This window comes from Tupaia chinensis, unplaced genomic scaffold (genome assembly GCF_000334495.1).
Source record: "Tupaia chinensis unplaced genomic scaffold, TupChi_1.0 Scaffold000037_9, whole genome shotgun sequence".
Taxonomy (NCBI): domain Eukaryota; kingdom Metazoa; phylum Chordata; class Mammalia; order Scandentia; family Tupaiidae; genus Tupaia; species Tupaia belangeri.
In genome coordinates this window covers 1503874-1529003 of record NW_006159492.1, presented here as the reverse complement: position 1 = coordinate 1529003, position 25130 = coordinate 1503874, and the positions used below count along the sequence as shown (strand labels likewise).

The following is a 25130-nucleotide window of genomic DNA, read 5'->3' as shown; positions in this document are numbered from 1 at the left end:
TTGTGGTAGGGATTTGGCTTTTCATAGTTACAAGCAAATTTTAGCCATCTTTCTCTTTGATCTTGATTTTCTGTTAATTTTTCTATCCTTTTAAATATATGAAAAGCCAGCCTCAGAAATGTCAAATATATTGACAAAGTATTATTTTATATATCTTAGATACGAACAGCAAATTGAAAGCATCTAGTTTTATCTAAATGAAGAACAGGATGGTCTCATCAGAAATGACATAGAGTCCAACTATTATCATGTAATGGAGTTTGAGAGAAAGGTGTTACTAGCACTGCATGTTATTAGTACTTCAGAGTGAAAATGCACCGTCTTAATTTGACTTTTTACTTTCAACAATTTTCTCTAAATGATTGCATTTAAATATTTCTCTTTCGGGATGGTTTGTCTATTTCCAGAGCAAGACCCATGTGTGTATCCTTACATTTTAGTGCCATTTCTTTCTTCATATGTGACTGGACCCTCTCAGGCACGATGTGTGTGATGCCCTTCAGTAATGTGGGGATGCTGTTTTCTTGACCTGTGTAAACTAGTAAAATGCTTCTTTAGAAGCTGAATATTAGAAAGGAGGTGATTTTTCCAGTATAGTGCTTTCAAAGGTAGAGAATTCCACCATTTAAAGAAGTACTTGGAAGCAGCTCTAAATGTCTTGGGTCTGGGATGCCTCATTAGAATCTGATGTACCTGCTCCGAGCCAAAGCATTTCTTGGCTGTTTTTTTTGTGTATGTGGGTTTTTTTTTTTTTTTCTTTTGCTTCCTTTTTAAAGAATCTTTGCTCTTAAAGTTTCTGTTTTTGGAAAGTAGCTTGGTAAAGACTAGATTATCTTAGTGAGTGTATTGCAGTCATTGTTTTTATACCCATCTCTTCCTGAAATGAGAACTTCTCTGATAAACAAAAAATAACAAAAGAGCCTCATATATTTATTTGTTTGTTCATGAGAGAGAACATGTGTGTGTGCAAGAGAGAGACAGGAACCACCTATAGTCTTAACATGCTGCAGTCTCCTCCCCAGCCCTACAGCTGTTCAAGGGCTTGAGGCCATGCGCATCAAATATGTCAGGTTGGTTCAGGATCCAGATGCAGGATTGGCCATGTGGCTTCCAGCACTACAATATGTGCTACCACCTACACCACTGAAACTGGGCCAAAGAGACCTGAGACCAGTGTGTTGTGCCATGGTTCACATGTGTGGGGAGGCTGACCTTACATTTTTATAGAATTATGATTTTGTTTCAATTTATCACAGGGATAAATATTCCTTGGGAAGAGTGATCCTAAGAATAGTCTGACGTGATAATTTTTTAAAATTATTTATTTATTTAATTTTTTAGCTTTTATTACAGGACATGTAAGCTCATGGAGGAGGAGGGAAGAGAAAGTGAGAAATCAACCCCCTTCCCCAATGGTGACAACTCCATCCCTTCTCTTCCATTTTCCTCTCGGGATTTTGAGCATGCATGCACATGTCTCATGTTTTTCAAGCCTCTAGATTGGTGACTCAAACCATGAAGTTGTCCATGTGATCCAGCTACTGTGTCCACCATGCCACCGGCTGACCCTAACATGATGATTAAAAAAAGATACTATCAGTGATTTGAAACCTGGGGAAGCGATTGGCAAACCACCGCCCACCGCCCAGATTTAACCTGCTCAGCATTGTGGTTGTGTGTGTGTTTTTAAATTTTTACTGAAATATAGCCATGATCATTCATGTATGTATTACCTGTTTCATGCTTTGAGGGAAGAGCTGAGTAATTGCAATGGAGGATACCCCACCAAGGCCCAAGATACTTATTATCCGGTCCCTTAGTGTTTGTAAACTCCTTATCTAGGTGATCATCAGAATCACCCAAAAACCTCCTGGGCCTTTTCCTCTACAAAATGGCATCTCTCATAAACTGAGCTTCATCACATTGACATTGGATGAAGTGTTGATAGGTCTTATACTGCCCTTCTGGCATGTATGCACAGCTAGATTGAGGAGGCCAGGTCATTGAAGCTCTTCAGTCGCCCTCCCTCCCCTTATCTCAAATGTAGAAGTGGCTCCTCAGGCAAGGTATGAAGATCCCTGTTAACTCGAACATGTTTTACCAGGCATGATTGAGGAAGCCTACTTAAAGCCACAATACTAGCAAAATGATATTTAAAAACACGATTAGTGTTCATTTTTACTCATCTCGGTAGGAGATATGGTATGGCAAGTCTATTGTGTAAGGATTGTCAAACACTCCACTCAGAAGCTCTTCAGCAGACTCTAGTTCTTTTTTTTATATACATACAGACACGCACACACACAGAGTTTTGTCAGAGGGTGCATGTGCTCACTGGAGGAGACAGAAAGTGAGAAAGCACCCTCTAGGGAGAATGGTCACACCACAATCCTATTTCCTCTATTTTTCCCTCCTTTCAGGATTTTGAGCATGTACACACTTGCACTTACTGTGTTTCTCAAGCTTCCATGACTGGGACTTGAACTGCACAGTCAATCATGTGGGATCCAGCCGGCTTAACTATCATGCCAAGGTTGGCTCTGTTCTCTTTATATTAGTGTCACTCTTTTGAACGAATGCTATTATGTCAGTTTTGCTTTCTTCTCATTTTATTTCTCTAGAGATTATAAGGAAATATGGAATGACTACATTCATCTTTTTATAACACATGGGTGAGCAGCAGTAGAAGAAAATTTTTTTATAGTTTTTTTCCTATAGGGTACATGTACTTGCCAAAGAGACAGAAAGTGAAAGTGAAGAAATTACCCACCCACCCACCCCTCAGGGAAATAGGCACATTCCAATCCCTTCTCCACCATTATCCTCTTGGGATTTTGAGCAAGCATGTACATGTGCCTGGTGTGAGTTTTAAGCCACCGGTTCTGAGATTTGAACTATAGTCGACTACATGGGAGTCTAACAACGTAACCATTGTGCCATCTGCTGGTCCCACTAGTAGAAGATTTTTATCCAGCTTTGTAAAATTCCCGGACCTGGTGGCTTAAACTCATGCCGGGTACGTGTACATGCATGCCCAAGATCCCAAGAGGAGAATGGAGGAGAAGGGATTGCAGCCTGGCCATTCCCCCGGGGGGTGATTTCTTACTTTCTGTCTCTATGTCTGTCTGGTGAGCGCACGCACCCTATAGCAAAAAACCTTTCCAAAAAAAAAAAAAGAAAAGCAATGGGTTGGAGGTAACTGTCCAGGTACTGAGGTACATGATCCTTTGTCCTGAACATTATAAGGCATTTAGCACCTTTCTAGTATTTGAATGGACACTTGTGTTTTTCTGTCCTTGACTGTTTATCCTGACATAACAGCAGCTAAATTATTTTCTACTTGCAATTAAGAGTTTTCATAGAAAATAGCCCAACTGTGTAAAAAGAATGTTGCTATGCTTCAGGAGTGTCTTCTGCCTGCAACTAAGGACCCTCCTTGTGAGAGTCCTATTTAGTAACCCTAAAAACAATGAAAGAGAAAGTGAAAAAGTCAGAGTTTGTTAAATGTTTTAAATATGAAAATGAACTTTCAATTTATCTAATCTAAATGGCTTTTTTTCATCATTATTGGCAAAATAAATATCACATCACTCAATGAGAATGCTAAATTAGTTGTTTGAGTAAATATTGCTACTAGATATTAATAGGTATCCATTTTCATGTCATTTATTTTATTTTATTTTTTTCTAGTTGAACCTGGCCGTGAATGAACAAAAGGAGAAAATTACAGAAAAAGGCATTCTTTCTCTGACGGCGAAAGAACACCATAAGGCACAAGAAGAAGTAAGGGACTTACTTTGTAAACTGTATTATAAAACTACAATGAACACTAATTTTAAAATTAAGATAAATTTTTATTTTGGGTATTGTAGAAATCAACTCTTGTTGACTGATAACTTATGATAGAAAAACATCTTAAATACTAGAAATCATTTTATTGACACAGGCAGCCTGAAAAAGAATTGTATATTTGAAAGAATAACAAATTAATTAATTTTCCCATAACTTTCCTAAATTAGTAAATTATCACACGCAACTTGAACCGGGAAATGATAAGATATGCCAACAAAAGAAAAGCATTACAGTTAATTTTAAAATAAATATTAAATCTCATTTTTATTCTCTGACTTTTTAAAAATAGAATTATTGCTCTGAATTTTAGAAATGCTAGCAAGGTTATCTTTTATCAAGGGAAAACTGTAGTTTACAAATGTCAAGCCTAAGTGAGCTAATCATAAGAGCCTGTAGGCAATATTGTAATGAAGAACTATTAAAGCAAACCTTCTCTCCATAGCTCATGCTGGGACATTGACAGCATATCCCATAAATGAAATAATAATACAAAATTGGTGTTAGACAAAAATGGAAAATAATTTTCATGTAGTTTCCTGGAATATATAAGCATTTCATCTTTCTGAGGAAAGAACATTAATTTCCAAATTTTCATGTACCACTACCAATAAATAAAATCTTTAAGCAACTTAAGGAATAAGGTAATGTGATTATTTAAAAAAAAAAACACTTCTCATATAATTCTCTTTAGGCATTTTGGCAAAGAAATGTACCTAAGCTTTATGGTTTTAGTATTTTTAAAATCATTCTGATGAAATCTTTAGTACATGTATTTTATAACAGATGTCCAAGTATGACATTAAATTTTCCTGTGAGAATTAAATTAATATATTAGGAACCATATTAATATTTGAAACATCTATGTCCAGAATTAAAGATTATATTTTAAACATTGATTAACAATCTCAGAGAATTTGCATAAAAAACTAACGTTGTATAATTTCTGAAATGTAGTGAACAACAATTGTATAGGTTTAAGTTATAGTTCTGATTCATTCCACCGGATATTGACATATTAAAAGACTTATGCTGTTAGCTAACTTAGAAAATATCATTCTTTGTCTCTTTGAAAAATGTCTTAACAGAATTGGAGAGTTTTATTGCATTTTCATAAAATGAATCTACCGTATATCTTGTAAACTTTGGAAAATGCAAGTAAGTCCCTCTAGAGTAATTAGTATAATTTACAATTACACCTATAACACTACTAATTATTATCAGAAATTAAGTAGAAAATAATATGAAAGAATGACATTGTAATTACTTTTCCTTTGATATTTTATGCAAAATTAATAATTTTAAAGGAGCTGAAAACTTGAAGTGGCCCAGGAAATTGATCATTATGCTAAATACATCATTTTAATGCTACCTCATAACAACATTGCAAATAAAAATGAACTTTTCTGGAAAATCTAATAGTGCTTATGCTTATTAGGTATTTTTCTTTATTATCATTATCTTTAGTTTATTTAGCACTATATACTTTAATAGTTTTCCTAAATAATGTATTATTTGGTCATATTTGCTTTTTCAGCAATGGTTCAAAATGTCTTTTATTTGCTTCAGACATCAATATGTGATAAAGAGAATACATATTTGTGTGTGTGTATGTGTGTGTGCACGTGTGTGTATGTGTGTGTATATACAGGTACATGTGTGTACTAATCTGTAAATGTATTTTATAGCTTATAAAGGTAATTTCTATGTGATCCCTTGGAAAGTGATGGTATTGATTTGAATGTGTAAGTTCTAGCGCTTGGTTAGTAAAAGTCAGTAACATCAATTTTTAGCTGAAGTTTACATACAGAGGATGTGAAATCCTGATAGAGAAGAGAAATAAAAAATTTAGAGGGAAAGTACCTCAAACTTTCCCCCCACTTTTTTTTTTACACAAATATGGCATTAATACACACCTCAAAACCAAATTAGACATAAAATCTGAGATTTAGCTGCTCTTCTGCTGCCTGTAGTTTTATCTTAAACTTGTTTTACTATATAATTATTCCTCATGAAAACTGAGAGTAGTAATAGCATGTGCATTGGAAGAAGGCCACTTTTGGGTGATTATATGTATTAGGATATATATATATATATATATATATATATATATATATAAAGTTTATGGAAATTTGCATGTAATTTCTAATTTTTAACTTTAGAGTGTGTTATTCCAGGCTCTCCAAAAAGTAGATACCATGATGGGGTGAAATGTGTGAGGGTTTAATTAGAAGAAATGCTGATGAGAGAAAATTTCTGGCAAGGCTGAGCCATCTGTGACACTGACGTGCAGGCCTGACCCTAGGTAGACAGAGAGTAATAGATTGGGAGGAGGAATCCCGGACCATTGTGTGGTCTAAAGAAGGTTCGGCAAAGCCGAAGTTGGTCATCTGAGGAGTCTTGTGACTCCCAGGGATGAACCTGCCTTTGTCCCCTCAGACGTCAGTACCAAGCCTGTGATGGCTTCCAGAGCACAGTGGTTAGGACTTGTGGCTGGCTCTGCTCTGTATTTAGAAGTCAGAGAGGCACGTCTCAGAGCTGCCTCAGCAGGCAGAGTTGACATCACCCTCATTGCCATCAACATAGCTCTGTGGCCAGGTAAGCTAAAGCATTTAGAATATCTCTGGTTTCCACTGTCCCTTCCCTAAGAGCAGATGTGATTGTTAGACTATCAGATAGGCCTAAAGGCAGCAGTAGAAGTATTTTGGCTGGAAACCAGAATCTACTTCCACAATGCTTCCCACTCGGAAAGGTTCTAGAAAATGATGACAACTTTGGTACAGCTGAGGTGCTAGGAAGGAGATGCACACACGCCAGGCTTCCTCTAGTTGCCCCTGCTCATCTTTCACTTCACAAGGTAAGGGACACTTACCTTACTCACAGGCTTCCATATCTTCTCCTGTCCTTGTTCCTAGAATGTGTGCTCTTAACCTGAAAACCACTGTGCTCTTGGTTCTGAAACAACAGATATTCTAGAAAGTTTAAAAATATCCATTTTCATCTCTCTGCTCCCTTTCCATCTTAAATACATACGTTGTTCATTAAAAATTTTTTGGAGCTAGATAGTGGCATAGCAGTAAAAGGCAATTCTCGGCAAGGCAGTCTCACATGGGAAGGTTCCTAGTTCAAGTCTGGAGACCTCGCTGAGTATGCCAGACATGTGCTTGCCCCTGATCTGGGGTTGGCTGGAAGCTGTGGGTAGATCATGATGTTAAGACCTGTAGAGGGTGCTGTCTTTCTCTCTCTTTCTCTGTATCTTACTCATGGAAGAGAGAAAAAAAAAGAAGTCAACTTTAGAAAAAAAAAAAAAAAGATTTTCTCGATCTTAAGTTGAAGTGCTGAAGGCATTGAGACCATCCCATCTGCTACATGCCAGGATGATGTTCCTAGCTTTGTGCTGATGTCAAGCAACAGTCCATGCAAAGTGCTCGAGAGTTCTCCTTCATAACATGAACGGATTCAATGCCACATAGAATTCAGGCTGACGGCTGAACTCATCACTAGAGAAATGAGGAGCCGCACAAAGAGTCACGAGTAAATAGCCAGTGTACAGGGTTCATAATGTACGGCCTGGACATGTTGGACCTCAAGACGTATACTTCCGTAAGCAGAACCGTATTTTATGCTGACTAAAATCATCTTGAGAATTTAACTGACCTCAGGCGTTGCATGTATGTGTCATACAAACGTGACCAAATTGCCTGTGTGTGATGCAAGTCCTATGCGTGCGTTACAGACAGGTGCTCACTGTGTTCCTTCAGGAGTGTCGCTTGTGTTCTTACTAGAATATTGGGTATACATACATATACTGCTACCCTCTGCTCACTCGTCCTTCCAAACTCTGTACAAGTGTCACTTCCGCGCTGCATTTCCACAGAGAATGGGGAGCAGAATGTGTAGGCTTTCTGGCGCACAATGAGATGGTGCACTTTTCAACATATGCATGCGTAAGCCTTCTTTTGTGAATGGGACTGATAGGGTCAGATAATGTTTAAAGGGAAAGGCTTTATGTCTCTCAGGCCTCTACGTTTCCACATGGGTGCTCCCACACACACAGACTGAATTATGAACAGACCCATTAATGCTGGGATCACAAAAGGTCAAGTTTTGTCTTCTTTTACTGCTATTCACGTTGCCTTTGTAGGGGGAAAAAAAGGATTTGCAGGAAAAAAAAGATTCATGATGAAGAATTTTAAAGGACATTTTCCCCCTTTTAGCAACATCTGTGATTTGGAAAAAAATTATATTATGTAAAATAATTCAGGAGTACTGTGTTATCCACCTGACTTTAGTATATAAGTTATTTCACGTGAAGGGTTGTCTTTAAGGGTGATATGTTATCATAATAACTGAGAACTAAACGTAGCACTTTGAGGATGAAAGACCTTATGAATATGTAAAGTAACAAAGTTTGGGTAAAATTGAATGGAAACATTATCAAAACGTGATGGCAGGATTCATGATGTATTTTCCCCCAATGTTTAAGAATTAATCTTTGCTAGGACATCTTATTTGAAATTTTAGTTATTAAAAAAATTGGTGATAATTAGTATAAATAAGCTTCACATACATTAACAGATAGTCCTGGAGAGCCAATGAAAACAGCAAAAATGACAGAGGAAATTTTCAAAGTAATAAAGGTTTGTATCTCAGATGAAACTTTTAAGACTTTAACCAATAGTTCTTTAGAGTGCAGTGACATCACCAATTGCATGGTTGGTTGATTTCTGATGTCACATGAAGTCCCCTATCAGTAAAAACCTATAGACTGTGACAGTAAAACCAGTCATGTATAAAAATCCTCAGATCAAAGTCTGCTGTTCCTTCTGTGTGTGCATGGCTCGCTGTGGCACAAGGGGCAGCACCTGACATTAAAGAGAGTGGTACTGTTGACCACAAGTACATTTTGTGACACTTAGTGTAGGCTTTAAAGACCACATAAAATTGTATCTATCTCCCTGAATCGCGTGACACTGCAGATGGCTTCAGAGAGGGTGCTGCTTTGCAGAAATAGAGTCCTCTTTAGGGCCTTTGGCTCTTGGATTATATTTACATACTATAAGAGCTAGCTACTGGGGCTATTTAAGTCTTTAGCTTTGGTGCATTATGTGCTATTGTCTATCATTTTTTGAGGATACACAAAGGCTAGTATGATCCAATGGTGGAGACAAGGCTAAAAGCATGAACTAATAGTACCTGAGCCGTCACTCCTTATTTTACATGTCACAGCGATTTTATGGGATCACCAGTATTGTGGAATACACAGAAACCAATTCCAGAGGGCAGGAAAAGGGAGGGTCCTCAGCACGGTGATGTCTGCCCTTGGATCTCATAGCCTGTACACAGGATGCTTCTCCTTTCACGTTCTGATCTTCTCTTTCTTTGCTGCTCATTTTTTAAAAATTAATGATTTTAATTTGACTTTATTTATTTGTTTTAATTTGACCAAATAGGGACAGAGTGAGAGTGAGAGAGAGAGAGAAAGTGAGAAAGAAAGCCGCCAGGTCCAGGACTCGAACCACAGCCAGTCATGTGGGAATCCAACTCCCTTAACTACCATGCCATCTGCCGGTCTGTCTGCTCATTTTTTCCTCCGGCACCTTCTTCTTTTAATTTCTTCCCTTTCTTTTCCTTTTTTTCATTTTTCTCTCCTTTATATTATTTTGTTTCTCTCTTTGCGTCTCCCCCAGGACTCCTCCTGACCTCTCTGTGCCGCCTCCACCATCTGTGCCCATGATTCCCAGCTGGGTTGCAGTTCCACTGGTGGAGCATGAGAGGCTTCCTTGGGAATGGATAAGATGCATTTCCATGGACTTTGATTTCAGCTTGCAGTTAAGGGCTGCCTATTAGTAACCACTAGATGACTTACATAGTGTTGCAAAGACTTAGGAAGCAAGGCATTAACCACGGTTTGCTAGACTGGGCTTCCAAACTCACTCACTTCTTGCTCCCCTTACAGTGCTGGCAATGCTGTTGTAGGTAGGTTAATCAGTGTGATTGGCGGGGGCGGGGTGGTGGTGGTGGTGGTGAGAGGGAACAGACTGGGGCAGGAAGACCACTCAGTGAGGGTTTTGGTGTTCAAGGTTAGGGGAGGGGATAGGAAGATGCTGGCATGGGTCATAGTACAACTTCTAAGAAAGGGAAGGAAGGACAGGAAATAGATGTCCAGATTTAGAAGAGGGCCCTACAAACCATAGTCTTGGAGCCAAACCCAGTCCACGCTGTTGTTAGAACACAGCCACGCTCATTCATTTCCATATGCAGGGACTTCAGAAAATTCAGAAAATTCAGAAAACAAAATTAAAGTACAAATTTATTTTGGTGCAAACTTTTTGAAATTCAGGCACAGTGTTTTCATACATGCATTTTGTACAAACTTTTTGGAGACCCCACATATTGTCTGTGGCCAATTTTTAAATATAATAGCTGGGTTGCATAGTTTTCACAGAGACCTTATGGTGCACAAAGCCGAAATATTTACTCTGCCAATCCTTTGCGTAGAAGAAAAGGTTGCTTATGGGGTAAATGACTGATCACACAGGGACAAATAAGAGTGAATGGGAGACCAAAGAAAAGTAGGAATTGTTTTAAGTTACCTATTTGTGTGCGCATAATGCTTATAAAGTTTTTGGTGAAAGTTAATTTAAATTTTATACACACACACACACACACACACACACACACCACCTTGAACTAACTAGGTAGTATAGAGAGTAAACTAGTCGAGCCTTCTTGAATGATAATATACATGACTTCACTGACTTTTCTGAAAGCTTTGTGAAAGAGACAGAAAACAAAGTTTAATGTCAGCATTGGCATTCAGGCTGGGGCAGATACGGTGTCCGAGAGAGAGGCAGAACAAAGATGGCTGTCTGTACCTGGACGTCAGCGTTGGCATTCAGGCTGGGGCAGATACGTGTCTGAGTGAGAGGTAGAACAAAGATGGCTGTCTGTACCTGGCAGATGCCTAGACGCGGGTTTTCCATTTTTATCTGTGGCTATTGATGTGAGCTAGAGGAGCTAGGCAGCAGATAGTTTAGAATTTCTGTCTTCCTCCTGTGAAAGAGTGGTGAGGGTAGGGACGGCGGATCAAGAGGAGAACAATTAAAACTCAATATGCAGAACACAGCTATAGATTTAAATAAGGAAACACCAAGTAATATACCAGTACTTCAGACAACTACTATAAATTAGACTTTATGTTATCCTTTCTCTAATATCTTTTAATTTCCAATGAGGTAAGTCCAGTATTATTCTTCATTTATGGATGACTATGTGGGAAAGCCAAGATTTTAACCTAAGATTTTAAAGTTCATCCTCTTTTCTGAGTCACTCATAATTCTAAGCGAGTCTGATTTGCCTTAAAGAATCACAGATGAAGTGGATTTCTGTTCTTAATCTCTCACGGTCACTATTACATCTCCACCAGTGTTTATGCCAGAAATCTAGTGAATTAAAAATATAATTTTATATAGTGAAGAGTTAAAGAATGGTAATGATTTATACATTAATTTACTATTTATTAAGTCCTTAGCATGTATTATTAATGATCCATAAGTAAAGTTCATATATCTGTCTTAAATATACTGATTAGTAGAAGTCTAGAAATGTAAAAATCAAGGATATATGTTTCTAAGCTTTTGCTGCTTCTGAAAAAAATTTATGCTTTATTTTTCTATTCATATATATTTAAAATATTATCTAGAACAGAGAGTTTTCTTTAAAATATTGATACTTTAGAAAATTGCATTTATGGGACCAGCAGTTAGTGTAATGGTTATATCACTGAACTCCCATGTAGCTGACTGCGGTTCGAGGCCCATACCGGGTGGCTTAAACTCACACTGGGTGCGTGTGCGTGCATGCTCAAGATCCTGAGAGGAGAATGGAGGAGAAGGGATTGCGGTGTGGCCATCTCCCCTGGGGAGGTGTTTTCTCACTTTCTATCTCTCCTTTTTTCTTCCGGGCAGCCGCCCTACCCTATAACAAAAACCCCTCCAAAAAAAAAAAAAGAAGGAAAATTGCATTTATTAAATTTGGAAAATGTTAGAATATTTGGAGGAAGATAAGTTTATTTTTAAAGGTCAATAAAATGTTAATTAATTTACGTATATTTAAAAATTGAAATGTAACACCTGGTAAAATAAACCATTCTAAATTAAAGAAAGAAAGTACATATGGTAATAAAATGAAATATGGCAGTAGGATACATGTATTTGATTGTTCTAAGTCCTAGGAAGGTTTTATCCTGTTCAGCAGTTTAAAAATCTTTTACAAACTTGTCAGATCATGTATTTCTTTTCACATCCAGAGAGAGTTTCCATTCAGTAATTGTAAATGGCTAGCCATCCCGCTTTACTGAAAAGGTTAGACATTTTTTCATAAATAAAACTCGCTGAGGAACAAATACATATCTTCTACTCTCTTTACGTGAGGCTAGATTGGTACTCAAATTCTTGTATGGAGGACATTTTCTCCCCCCATCAAGCCGGGTACTCAAAATCTAATAGGTGTGACATCAACAATTACTTCTTGCTAACAACTCTTGTAATTTAACCCCTTCAGGTGAGCAGGCTGATTGACGAACTGCAGACAGCTCTCAAAAGCAACAGAGGTCATCTCTCTAAACTTGGCCCCCAATTACAGGCTGAACAGGAGCAATTCTCCTCTTATGTCTACCAACACATTAAAAGCCTTCCAGCGAACATTCGTACCCCAGGAGGCCTACGGCTCCAGGTGGGTGTCCTCTGTGACTCTCATTGGATTTAGCCCGAGAGGAAAACACTGCCCCATTTGAAGGCCCTTATAAAAATGCCACTCAACTTGAATTTCTTTTTCTGCTGTCTTTCACCTACTAGTCTGGCTTACAAGCGTTAATACTACAATTAAGGAAATAGGTTTTAAAATAACTTGAGACTTTCATGATGTGGATTTATGAACTTTAACTAGTTTTCAACACAGAAAGGTAATTTTAATGAAGAAACATAATCATGTGAATATTTGCATACTTTTCCAAAAAAATATACATATTTCACAGGAGTCACTGTGCATCGCAGTTTCTAAAAATACTGTATTTGGAGAAATGAACAAGCTCTAATAGTTGACAGACAGTGACAATAGGAACTGGAGGTGAAAGGCCAGGTGACTGATTGATGTTCAACTACATTTCCAGGGAAAAGGATCTGTATTGGATAAGTGTGACACACGTCTGAGCTCCCTTGGTAAAATCGATACTTAAAAATATACTGGGAAAAAAGGTGAATTGGTTCTTTGTCAGGATGAGATGGCTAAATGCCCCAGACTACTCTGCTATTGCATCTTCAGAAGAGGAAAGAATAACTTATACTTGGCTAAAGAGTGGTAGGGACCGAAAGCTTAGGGAATTTAAACACTTGTTTTTCATGATAGAATATCCATGTTGTCTGCCACATAATATCATGCTATAATTACATATCCCTCATTTCAGGAGACTGTAAAAGTTGAGTCATTAAAAGTAAGGCCCTTTTCCATCTCAGCAGCTGCTGTTACCACAGCTCTTTATTTCCTGTAGGTTATTTTTACAGGCATGTGATAATACGCAAAGTTAATTGTATTTTGGTCAGCTGTCATCTCTACAATTCCTCTTTCTTAATATTTAGTTTTATTTTGCAAATAACGTTATAAATCATATCTTTTCTATCTCTAACTTGTTTCTTCTTTAATGACATTCCTATGTGTATTTTGAATGAGAACATTACCATGTAAAAATTGACCTTTCAGGAAATGTAATTCCATATTAAATACATAATTTATTTCTCATAGTCTGTGCTAGTCAGCTAAGGGTTTAAGAAGTGATGCTCAAGACATGAAGGTCAAGGGTTTGCATAGTTCAGTAGCTCTGTTCTTTCCAGGTTTTTGACTTGATTACAAATCTATTCTGCCATTTTGCAAAGTACTTGCCATTGATTATAAGAAAAACCAGGTGAGGAGCGTGGCTGCCTTCATGCCTTTCATCCTCACTCATGTGTATCAGCAGCCATCATATGAACTGTAGCGTGTCCTGGTGGGGAGAGAGTGCTTTTTCCCTCACAGGTTCACTGCTTTCTTCTGAGGCATTTCTGCCATCTGTTTACGTAGACTTGATAGCAAGTACAACACATCAGGGTCTGAATTGTGACTCTCACTTAGTTTTCCATTTAAAATGCATTGAATTATTTCCTTACCAACAAATAAGAGAGAACATTTATGTACACGGAGAAGCCACGTTGTATTCCCTTAGACACTGCTGTCCAACATGGTAGCCACTATGGCTATTTAAATTTAAGTTAGTTAAGGTAAAACTATCCAGTGGCTCCAGTGAAAATCCCACATCCAGCAAACTGGAGCGGTTGGTCACCCTAGTCTCCAGAATTCTCTGTCCCTCATCCCAGACATTCTCCTTCTCTCTGCTTCTTTCTGGTGAAGCACTTCACTCCACTCTTCTGCCTCTTCCCTCCTCAGTTGTCCCCGTTAGAAACTCCTGTGTCTCTCAAAGAATAGGTTCCTCCTCCATGTCCCAAGGAACTGAGACATCAGCTCCACCCTCAGGCTCCTAAGCAGTGGTTTTTCAGTCCTGGCTGCAGATTAGAATCATCTGGAGACCTTTAAGCAACATCAATGTCTGCATGCCCAAAGATTTTGATTGGATTGGGTTGGTGTAGTTAGGCTGTCTCCTACCAGCTTATAGGCACTGCTTGTTAAAGTTTCAAGAATTTTGTGAACTACTTTAGTATAGCCAGTATTTATTTTATTTTAAACATTTTTTAGAGATTTTTGCTATAGGGCACATAGACTTGCTGGAGTGAAAGAGAGACAGAAAGTGAGAAATCACCCCCCAGGGGATAGTCATGACATAATTCCTTCTCTTCCATTCTTCTCTCAGGCATTTGGGCACACATGCACAGATGTCTGGCATGAGTTTCAAGTCACCAGGTTTAGGACTTCAACCGTGGTTGGCCATGTGGGAGTCCAGTGACACAATCATTATGCCATCTGAGTCATTACTAAAAATATTTTAAAACTTACAGTTAAGTAAGCCATATTAAAAACAGAGGCAACAACTGCCCTTCACTTATGAATGGCTTTATTACATTTTACCTGTTGCCCTGAGTTTTTTCCATGCCTGTAGTGTTTACTCGGTGCAAATGCATCGCCAAGGTGCACCCCTGTGCAACTGTCCCCAGTTTGAATTCACTGGTGACCTGTTGTAACTCTGAGCTGCCATATTCGGAATGCTCATGGAACAGAGACTGGCAAATGCCACTAACATGCCTATCATCCTCATGTCTTTCACTGATTATTTAAAAATAGCAGCTCTTGGTTAGGTCTCAACATTAGAAGGTCTTTTTTTTTTTTTTTTTCTTTGTTTAGTTTGCTGTAGGGTGTGTACATCTATTAAAGAGAGACAGGGAAATAGAGAGAGAGGGAAAGTGAGAAATCACCCCCACGGGGAGATGGCCATGCTGCAATCCTTTCTTCTCCATTCTCCCCTTGGGATTTTGGGCATGCGTGCGCACGCGCGTGTGCGCACGTGCACACACACACACACACACACACACACACCCCTAGCATGTTTTTCAAGCTGCCAGGTCTAGGACTGAAACTAAGGTCAGCCATGTGGGATCCAGTGCCTTAACCACCATGCCACCTGCTGGCCAGAAGGTCATTTCTTAGAAGAGCGCATTATTTCTGTGTTCCACATTGCCTCAGTTTTTCCAATCACGTGGTGAAACAGTGCCAACTTTAAATGGGGGTACAAGACGAAGAGCCTGGAACAGGCCAAGCACGGATGCCCAGCCCATCATGGGAAAGCTTATTTAAACAAAAAATGAAAACACAACCTCTGAGAAATTTTAGGAAGACACTACAGCCCCGTAACTACCCTGTTCCTACATTTCCACGTGTGCTCACGTGATGTGTAGGCGTGCTCACAGTGTGTACTTTTTTAAAATTATGATTCTGGTACATTTTCTTGCCGTTGCCTCATAGTGCCACTTAGGGTGATGAGATTTCTTCCTCTTTGCCCTTCAGTGATTGCATTCAATGACCACCATAATCTGTGAAGCCCTTCAGGTAACACGTATTTTGGAGCAGTTTCACACTAGTCCAGATCTTCTCTGACCTCACATCCCTGCCACCACCACCGCCCCCTCCCCCAGCCACCACTAGAACATCTGCTACAGCCATGGCGCGGGAATTCTGCTTCTACTTCCCTTCTCTCCCTGAAGCGCCTCCCTCCTCTTCATCCCCATGGAGATGCTGTCAGGAAGGCAGGGCAGAAAGGATTGATGGGAAAGGGGATTAGCAAGTCTGTAGAGGATGGTGGGTGGAAAACCAGGAAGGAAAGTGGGTGATTGTGACAGAGAATGGATGAGCAAGGGGTGTGATGTGTGAGTGGGTGGGAGAAAGCATGGGAGGGCGAGTGGGAGGTGAGTCCAGGGCGTCCTTTCATGAAATTCGTGCTTTTCCACACAGCTGGCCGGCGATGCTCTGTGGGCTGTCTTCCACTTGCTGCCGCAGAGGCAGGTCCAGTTTCTATGGGACTTAGAACGAGTTACATTTGGGGGCAGGGGTGTTGGGCACAGGGCGGGAGAGAGCTCTCTCTAAAATTGGGTATGAAAGTGGGTATTTATTCAGAATGAAGAAGTAAATCACAACAGATCAGTACAGCATGGCAGGTTCTCGTTCTTTCTTCTGAGGTCTTTTCTAGGTGCCTTATCAGAAATGCTGTGTAGAAATTTGTCCTGGTTGATAACCTAACCTCTCTTCCCGTCCTGCGACAACTTCTAAACTCACAAGACTTGGAACAGAGAAGGGGCTTGAAGCTTAATCTTCATAAACTACGCTAACCTCACTCTGGCTGTGGGCGAGGGGGAAATATGGGAGTTAGTACACTGGATGGAAACGAAGTTCAGAGGGCTGTGAGCTGGAAAGTTTTTAGCCTTTCTATTTTTACATTATGTGTTCTCCCACAGCATAAAAAATTTAGACTTTGCTAAGTGATAGTTTAGAGATTTATTTTTTGAAGAATGTGTTTGTCCAGTACCTAGTTCTTCCTCTGGGTAACATGCACCTAAAATTTTTTGCTGCCAATGACAGAAAGAAGTTTGTTTGTTTGTTTGTTTTTTAATTGCCAGAGGGTATGTGCTTGCCAGAGAGAGAAAGAGACAGAGGCAGAGAGATAGAGAGGGAGAGTGAGAAAGCACCCCCTCCCACAGCAGGGCATTGTTAAACAGCAATAATGTTTTCCTCCACTTCTTTATCTCCTCCACGCTCCTGTTCAAGTTTTTCAAGCTGCTGGCGCTGGGATTTGAGTTGCAGCCAGCCATGTGGACATGGCTCCCAGGGAACGGTGCTCAACCACTGCACCATGCGGCTGCCTGAGAGAAGGTTTGAAGTGAGAGCTCACTAAACCCACACACTACCAAGTCCGACTTATCCCAAGGCATTGTGCCAGGATCCAGGGGACAGTGCGGAGCAGCATAGAGCAGCTTTTGGCGCAAGCCCATAATTACCTTTACACAGAATAATACGACACCTTCTAGAGGTACTAAAACTGAAGTGTCAACATTTTTAGCTTTTTACTGCAACTTCATTGTTCTAAGTTCACAGGCTTATTTATATTTTGAAAATGAACTAATTTGGTTGATAACCAAAAAGATGTTCACGATAGCCACAATACCCCCTGGCCTTTGCCATGCTTCGAGAGCCTGAATCTGCTCTGTAAATGGCACACGAGCACCATGAAACTATTTGAGACTATTTGCATTCTATTTTGTGGTCATAAAAAAAAATCTTAAATTCCCCAACCATTCATTCACTTTACCAGGCATTTAAAAAAATGTTATGAATCTATGGAACAAATAAATAAATAGAAGATGATCGATGAGGTATATAGTAATGTCTTTGTTTTGACCGATGTACAAGGTATTTGTGCTGGAAAAGGCAATGTCGTGTTCACTGTGAAGATATACGTGATTAAATGTAAATTAAAATAAAAATTAAAAGAAGAAGAAGGAGATGACTGGGGTCAGCATCCTTAAAACTGTGGCAAGGTGCGTTCTGTGTGGATGGCCTCGTTCCTCCACTGTTCTCATTTCCACTGACCGTCCCTCAATCCTTAACTTTGCTAACCACTTTTCCTAAATATGAATTTACAACCCCTGAGCTGCTCTGTTATTTCACCGAGGTAATTTGAATAAACAGTGGGAAAACAAATTCAGGATATACTCTAAGAGCACATAGAGAAGCATACACATATGACATTCATTTGAAAATGAATTATGGCAAAATTGGGATATCCCATGTTATTACGATTTAAGAAACATTATTAAATAGTGCACAAAATGTGATGGAGATAATCAATTTTCATATGCAGATTTTCGTGGTGCAGGCAAATGTTGGACTGCCCGTTTTAGGTGTAAGCCTGAAACGGCATGAACATCGCACAGGATGGCGTTTAGCTGGAGGTAGGGCGCTCTCGCGTACTCTTCTCTTCAGTTTCCTTTTCTGTCCCTCCTTCCACCTACCGCCCTTTTTTGTGACTTTTGGGAATAATAATAATAATAAAGAAATGCCAGTGTATTCACACAGCCTCCTGACAGGCATCTGCAGGCAGGTGTAGATCTCTATGTGCAGGAAGACATGATCTGCTGAACGGGAAAACTGGGTCTGTATCCAGATCAGGGAAGAGAGATGGGTCCAGCATTGGCGTGCACGCAGTGCCATGGTGATGAGACAGGCCTTCCCTGCGCGGTGCCGACATCCGAGAAGGTGCCCAGAGAGCTGCCAGGTGGGCAGTCAGCGGGGCTAGTCCACGGCCAGAGCCAGATCACAGTCCCAGCAGTGACTGCACTAAACGCCCCCACGGAGTCTCCCTGCTGCCAGCACACGCACTCCCTCGGGGAGATGGTCCCTCTCCACGGCAGTTAATTTGTTTTTACCTCTCAATTAGCTTCTTCACAGAGTATTTGATATGCTCAAGTTGCTGAGATCCCCTTCCTGCATGCGCTCCCTTCCCTGGGTTACTTGCTGACATCTATGCTAGCCCATCAGTTTAATACTCGCCTTGAGTATTAGCAAGCGTAAATTCTTCATTTGACCAAAACAAGACAGATTTTCTAGTAACTACAAACAAAGGGAGACAAATATGCCTACTTAAGGTTCTATCCACAGCTTTGAAGGGTTAGGACAGGAACAAAGCCAGCTGACCTTGCCATTGGCATCTAGATAGTTCGAACATTTTCATATACTGAACTTAGAATCGTAACTGAATAAAAAGAGAACATTTTTGCAGAAATATATACTTTATTTTGGAAATTTTACTTTGTTCATAGACACAGAAAAATGGGTGGGGAACTAAATCCCTTTTAAAAAATACTGTAACAAAACAATGAAATGTGACTTCAGATGCTCAAAGGGAAGGAAGCAAGCCCGGTCCCGAGGCTGCCTCGTAGGCCTCCCTGTCCTCCACCATCTCGGCCTTCGTCCACCACCCTGGTCTTCCTTCACCTCTCTCCCTTCCCCTACCCCTTTTCTTTGCCTTCACCCCCTCCCCCTCCATGCCTTCTCCCTCCCTCCACGCCCTCTCCCCAGCTCAGGCTGCTGGTACCTCAGTTTTTTTTTAATACCCTCTCTTCAAAACATGCTTGGCAAAAAGGCAGGCCACACTTTCTCTCATGCTGAGATTTTGAAAACGTTTTCTTAGACGACTGAGTTCTTTCTTGGAATGAAGTAGTTAAGTAGTTAAAAGTCAGCTCTACCAGGGTGGTAGGTGCCCTCCCAGACTCGCTCATCAGATCTGCTCTCCCACTTGGAATCATTGTCCCATCCCCACCCCCACATTCTCAACTCATGACCCCTCTATCCAGGCCTCTGAGGGATTCCAGAGATCAGAGACTGAAATCATACAGCCTTAAATGATCAATAATCAATTAGGGTGAATACTATTTCCTCTCATACAGCTGGGGTCTTTTGTTTTGTTTGCTTTTTTTTTTTTTTTTTTTGCCAAAGAGCATGTGTGCTCACCAGAGAGAGCGACATCTGATGGACAGAGAGGGAGAAAGCGTCTGGCAGTGGGGTATGCTCCTGCCTCAATCCCTTCTCTTTCTCTCCATCTGTTGGGACTTGGGGCACGGGTGCACCTGTGCCCAGATTGTTTTTCAAGCTGCCAGGGCCCCAATGCAAGTAGCGGTCAACCATGTGGAGTCTAGCTCCCCTTAGCCAGCAGACTACAGGCCTGGTCCCAGCTATGGTATTTAAATTGTGCAGAAGATGCGTCTTTAACTGGAGCTGCAAATCCTGGGAGTGATGAAGAACTACTTCTAGGTTAGACTCTCTTGACCCACTCCTCAAACCCCACCTGTCATCAGCCCCAACTTTACATACTTCTAAATGGGCTCTGTGCAACTTACAGTGGGATTTACTGACAGATAGCTCTTTTGAAATAAATTATTTTCTTAAGTATATATTTTCTGAACTTTAACAAGATATTATTCAATTTTTGGTCCAGGTACTGTTTAGACTGATGAAATTTATATGTGTATATTCACATAATGCTTTTTTTTTGGAGCTGTTTTTGCTCTTGGGTGTGTGTGCTCACTCACCAGAAAGACAGAGAGAGACAGAGAGACAGAAAGTGAGAAATCACCCCCAGGGGGGATGGCCACACTGTAATCCCTTCTCCTCCATTCTCCTCTTGAGACCTTAAGCATGCACACACACATGCCTGGCGTGAGTTTAAGCCACCGGGTCTGGGACTCAAATTGCAGTTGACTACATGGGAGTCCAGTGACATAGCCATTCCACCAACTGCTGGTCTCAGCATGTAAGTGCATTTTACCTGGTGAACACTGTTTAAAGAGAGCAGCATTGAGCATAAAAACACCTTTCCTAAATGTATGAATTTACTAATTCACTATTAAGTTTTTGTTGCTTGAATCCCATAATTTTAATATTCGCTTTCGATTATCATTTTAACTGAATACTAAAATTACACATGTTTACTGTCTGACTTATACCATATTATACATTTGAAAAACATAGAAAATGTGGATATTTTTAAATCCATTTTATAAATCTATGAAAGTGGAAAAGGTAGCAGTACATTTATTTGATTTAATATGTATATATAATGTTGGGCTGGCCCCACAGCCCACTGGTTCAGGGAGCCAGATTTCATTACCAGCCATGCTGTGGGTCCCAGCATCTGTGCCCAGCTATGTGTGCACGCATGCCCCAGACCCTGATGGCATGGGGAAATGGAGACCTGGCTGCTGCGATGAGACCATGCTCCCTGGCGGGGGCGCTTCCTCCCTCTCCCTCCCTCTCTGTTATTCTCTCTGGCGAGTGCATGCACCTTCTGGTAAGTTTTCTTTTTAAAGTACATGTAATGTTATTCAGTTGGAGTTAATTATCTCCAGAGCTTTCAATTCTGATTGGATATTTTTTCATGACTGATTAGCTTCTCAGATGAAGAAACATTTCACTTTAGTTTTCATGTTCTTTGACTTAGGTAAAAAATTGAATAAAATATTTTCCATGCCTTAAAAATTTTTACATCAAGCCTCATATATTAGAGTCTCTAATATTGCATACCTAAGTAAACCTTGATATCTATAATGAAAAACATCAGAGGACTTGATACCTAAAGATCTCCCTGCCCCTTCTGAATAGATCTGCCTTGGAGAAATCACTTCACCTTTCTAAAAGTCCTCTGTAAAGCTCAGTGGCTCTGAGTATTGGACGAGCTCACCGATTTGACAGTGTGTCCTGCACCCTGCATTACACGCAAGTGTGGAGGATGCTGTGCCACGCTGCCAGAGCCCCTCCTCGGGACTGAGACACCTGCCCCAGCTGCTACAGCGAGTCCTTGGACGGTTGCCCTCAGTGTAAAGGAGCCATTTCACCCAAGACTAGGCTTCCCCTCTGGAGGCCACCCAACATTTGACTGGTACGAAGTGCAAAGTCCTGGGCTCCCTTGCTTTGGTTCTGAGCAAATCCTAAAGGCCATTCCAGCTCTAGAGCTCCCACCAGAGGCCTCTGTTGCAACTGCACCCTGGCTCACCGGCCAGGCCCACTTGGTTCCCTCACTCCCTCCCCAAGTAGTGTCCTGAGAGCGCATCTCAGTGAACTTCCTGCAAGCAAATCTTGGTCTTGGAGTCTGCTTCTAGGGGACCCCAATCCATGTCATCTACCTTATCTCGACATCTTTAAATGCAGTTGTCTGAAATATGCCAGGCAATGTTGTGTGGGTATTTTGTATTCCTTTTCTTCATCAGACCTCTTGTAGTAAATCCTGTTACTGTACATCCAACTAACTTTTGGCCACACACTGTGGTGTCATTTTCCTATTACTGCCTCTTGACAGCATTGCATCCTGAGGCATTTTGAAGCTTCAGTGTTTGGCCTTCTGCTCACGCACGGAAGAGCTTCCTGGGTGGTCTGCCCAGCGGTTACCAGAGTTTGGGAGCCTGCTGTTCCCTCACAGCTAGCTCTTAACCAGACTTACAGCATTAAAGGCCGGATAATGGTACTGAACTAGGCCTGTGTGGGCCCTTAGATGGATGTCATGAGGGATACCAGGCAGACTCACTGGAGAACCACATAGGCTTAGCACTGCTCCTTCAGGTCTGTCTTTCCTGTATACAGGGTTGGCGTTGGGTTGCCGTCTCCAGAACCCTCACAGTAAGTAAAGTTCTTATAGCTCTGTTTACATCTTTATGCCTTCACCAACACTGCGTATGGGCAGTTATATTCATGCCGATTTATTTACACCCATAGATGCAGAAATCATGCTACAAACTTTATTTCTCATCCTCACTAACAAAGAAATAAGCTAATACCCTTATTCTGAAATGCACGGCAAGAAGCCTTTGTCCCCATGTCCACTGTTAATACATCTTTCTGTATCTGCAGAGGATACCGTGCAAGACCCCTGGTGGGTGCCAGCCATTCGTACACAACATACTGTGGTTTTTTTCTATCTATGCATACCTATGACAAAGTTTAATTTATAAATTAGACATAGTAGGAGATTAACAACAATAGCTAATAATAAAACAACAATTACAACAAATACTGTAATGAGTTATGTGAATGTGCTCTCTTTTTCTGGAGTTTTCTTGTAAGTGCAGGACTTGCCTGTTTTCAGACCGCAGTTGACTGTGGGTAACTGAAACCATGGAAAGCAAAACTGTGGCTAAGCGGGGGCTACTGTAGCCTGGCTTTTAGATGGTTTTTATTCTCTACAACCTACTCTCATCCCAGAAGTTACATGATCCTTTGACCGAATGCAGGACACATCCTGCCACTGCCCTGCTCCAAACCCTCCAGTCGTGTGCATGTCGCTCCCACCCATCGCTCTAAGCTCGTGCGGGTTGAACATCCCTTATCCAAAATGCTTGGAACCAGAAGTGTTTCACATTTAAGTTTTCATCAGGTATTAGAGTATTTGCCTATACACAGGGAGATATCTGGGGATGAGACCCAAGTCTAAACAAGAAGTTTGTTTTATGTTCACATGATGTGCATAGCCTGCAGGTAATTTCATAGCGAAAGGTTGTACTGTAGAGTTTTGGCTGTGACCCAGGACGTGAGGTCGAGTGTGGAATCGTTCACCTGTGGTGGTGTGTTGGTGCTCAGAGAGTTTCAGAGTTTTGGAGGATTTGAGTTTTGAGATTTTGGACGAGGGATCCGGTTCTCTCTCTCTCTCTCTCTCTCTCTCTCTCTCTCTCTCTCTGTCACGCTGCCCCAGCCCCACTAGCTTCCTCATGGCTCTGGGAATGTACTGGCCACGTTCCTGCCTCGTCTCTTTGTCAGGTGACTCCTGCCCGCACTGCTCTTCTCCCGGCACCTGCTGGACTCGCTGCTTCCACATGTCTCCTTTGGCCGTCTAGGACACTCGTTTCATATGGCGGTCTTGCCCGCCCTGCTACACTGTCTCCTTCCTCACATAGCATTTGCCACCTTCTCACCTACTCCGAGATCTATTGTTCATGACGCTAATTAAGGTGAAGCTTCAGGGCCCCTTCTCTGTTTAGGTCCTTCCAAAACCTTGGGATGGCCCTAGCCCTCACATGGCAGTTCCCACATGTTCCTATAAAATGTGTACACGTAATTCATGTATGTAAGTATAGATGTGTGCATGTCCATCCATCCATATATATATATATATATATACACACACACACACACACAGACACACACACATACAGGTATATATATATTTTAAAGATTTTTTTCTTTCTTCCATGAGTAAGAGAGACACAGAGAAAGGGGGAGAGATGGAGACAGACAATATCCCCCCACAAGCTTCCAAAGCCACAGCCCACCCTCACATTTCAGCCAGCTGTGGGTCATTGGCCATACTCAGGGAGGTCTCTGGGCATGAACCTGGAACCTTCTCACATGGACCAGCCTGAGAGCACTGCATTGTACCACCGTACCACCATCTGCACCCTGCGAGCATAACACAGGTAACTGTAGTTGATTAAGACTCGCATTTCTTTCCACCCCATACCCCTCCATCCTGCGCTCCCTTGTACCAGGTGACGCTGAAGTGGCTGGAGGCATTTTCGAGGTCTGACTAAGGGGAAATGCAGCTGGGAATGCGTTTAATTTGAGCACGATGGGATATAATGTGTGGTTCACAGCCGCTTTTCTGTGTAATTCGGTTGGCCCTCGCTGCTTCGGTGTGGGAAGAGCATCCAGGAAAATGCTCTGCCCGCTGGAGTAGGGCGCGCTGCTCTCTGGGTGTGTGCGGCGGTGCTGGCACCAAGAGTGCAGGGCTGGTGCTGGGAAAGGAACAGAGCTTCCTGATGTGTAGGAAATTCTTCCGTATTTTACAAATACCTGACAGAGGCCTTCTCAAATTTGACATCGATCCTAAAAGTTTTTATTAAAAAAACTAATAAAGTGAAGCTGAGTGAAACTATCAATAATAAAAACAATTTTGATTAACCATGCACAAATTATCTTCCTGTTTTCCTTATAGAAAACATCATATAATTCCCATATGAAAAGGTGTTCAAAGACAATGCCCTAAAAATGTGTCTTGGATCATTAACTAATGAAATTATTTTGCAACTTTTCCTGAATTTGAAGTTTTGGCTATGTATGAGCTTTTTAGTTTGTCTGAGATTTTGTGATTTCTTTTCTCATTCTAAATATGTTCTCATTTTGAATGTTTTCTATCTAGTGTTGCATGTGTCATTTTGTATTCTTATTGTTTTTTTTTTTTAAGGTGTTTTTTTTTTTTTTTTGGA

General features: G+C 40.8%; 1 protein-coding gene across 1 annotated transcript in view; it reads left to right on the top strand.

The window, feature by feature from the left end:
• The first annotated feature begins 3694 nt into the window (after positions 1 to 3694).
• DCDC1 (doublecortin domain containing 1) overlaps positions 3695 to 25130 on the top strand; it is a 224732-nt gene continuing 203296 nt past the window's right edge. Inside the window, exons 1-2 of the mRNA XM_027772760.1 lie at positions 3695 to 3783; positions 12415 to 12585. The gene's annotated coding sequence lies outside the window, so the exon portion shown is untranslated. The remainder of the gene's footprint in view (positions 3784 to 12414; positions 12586 to 25130) is intronic.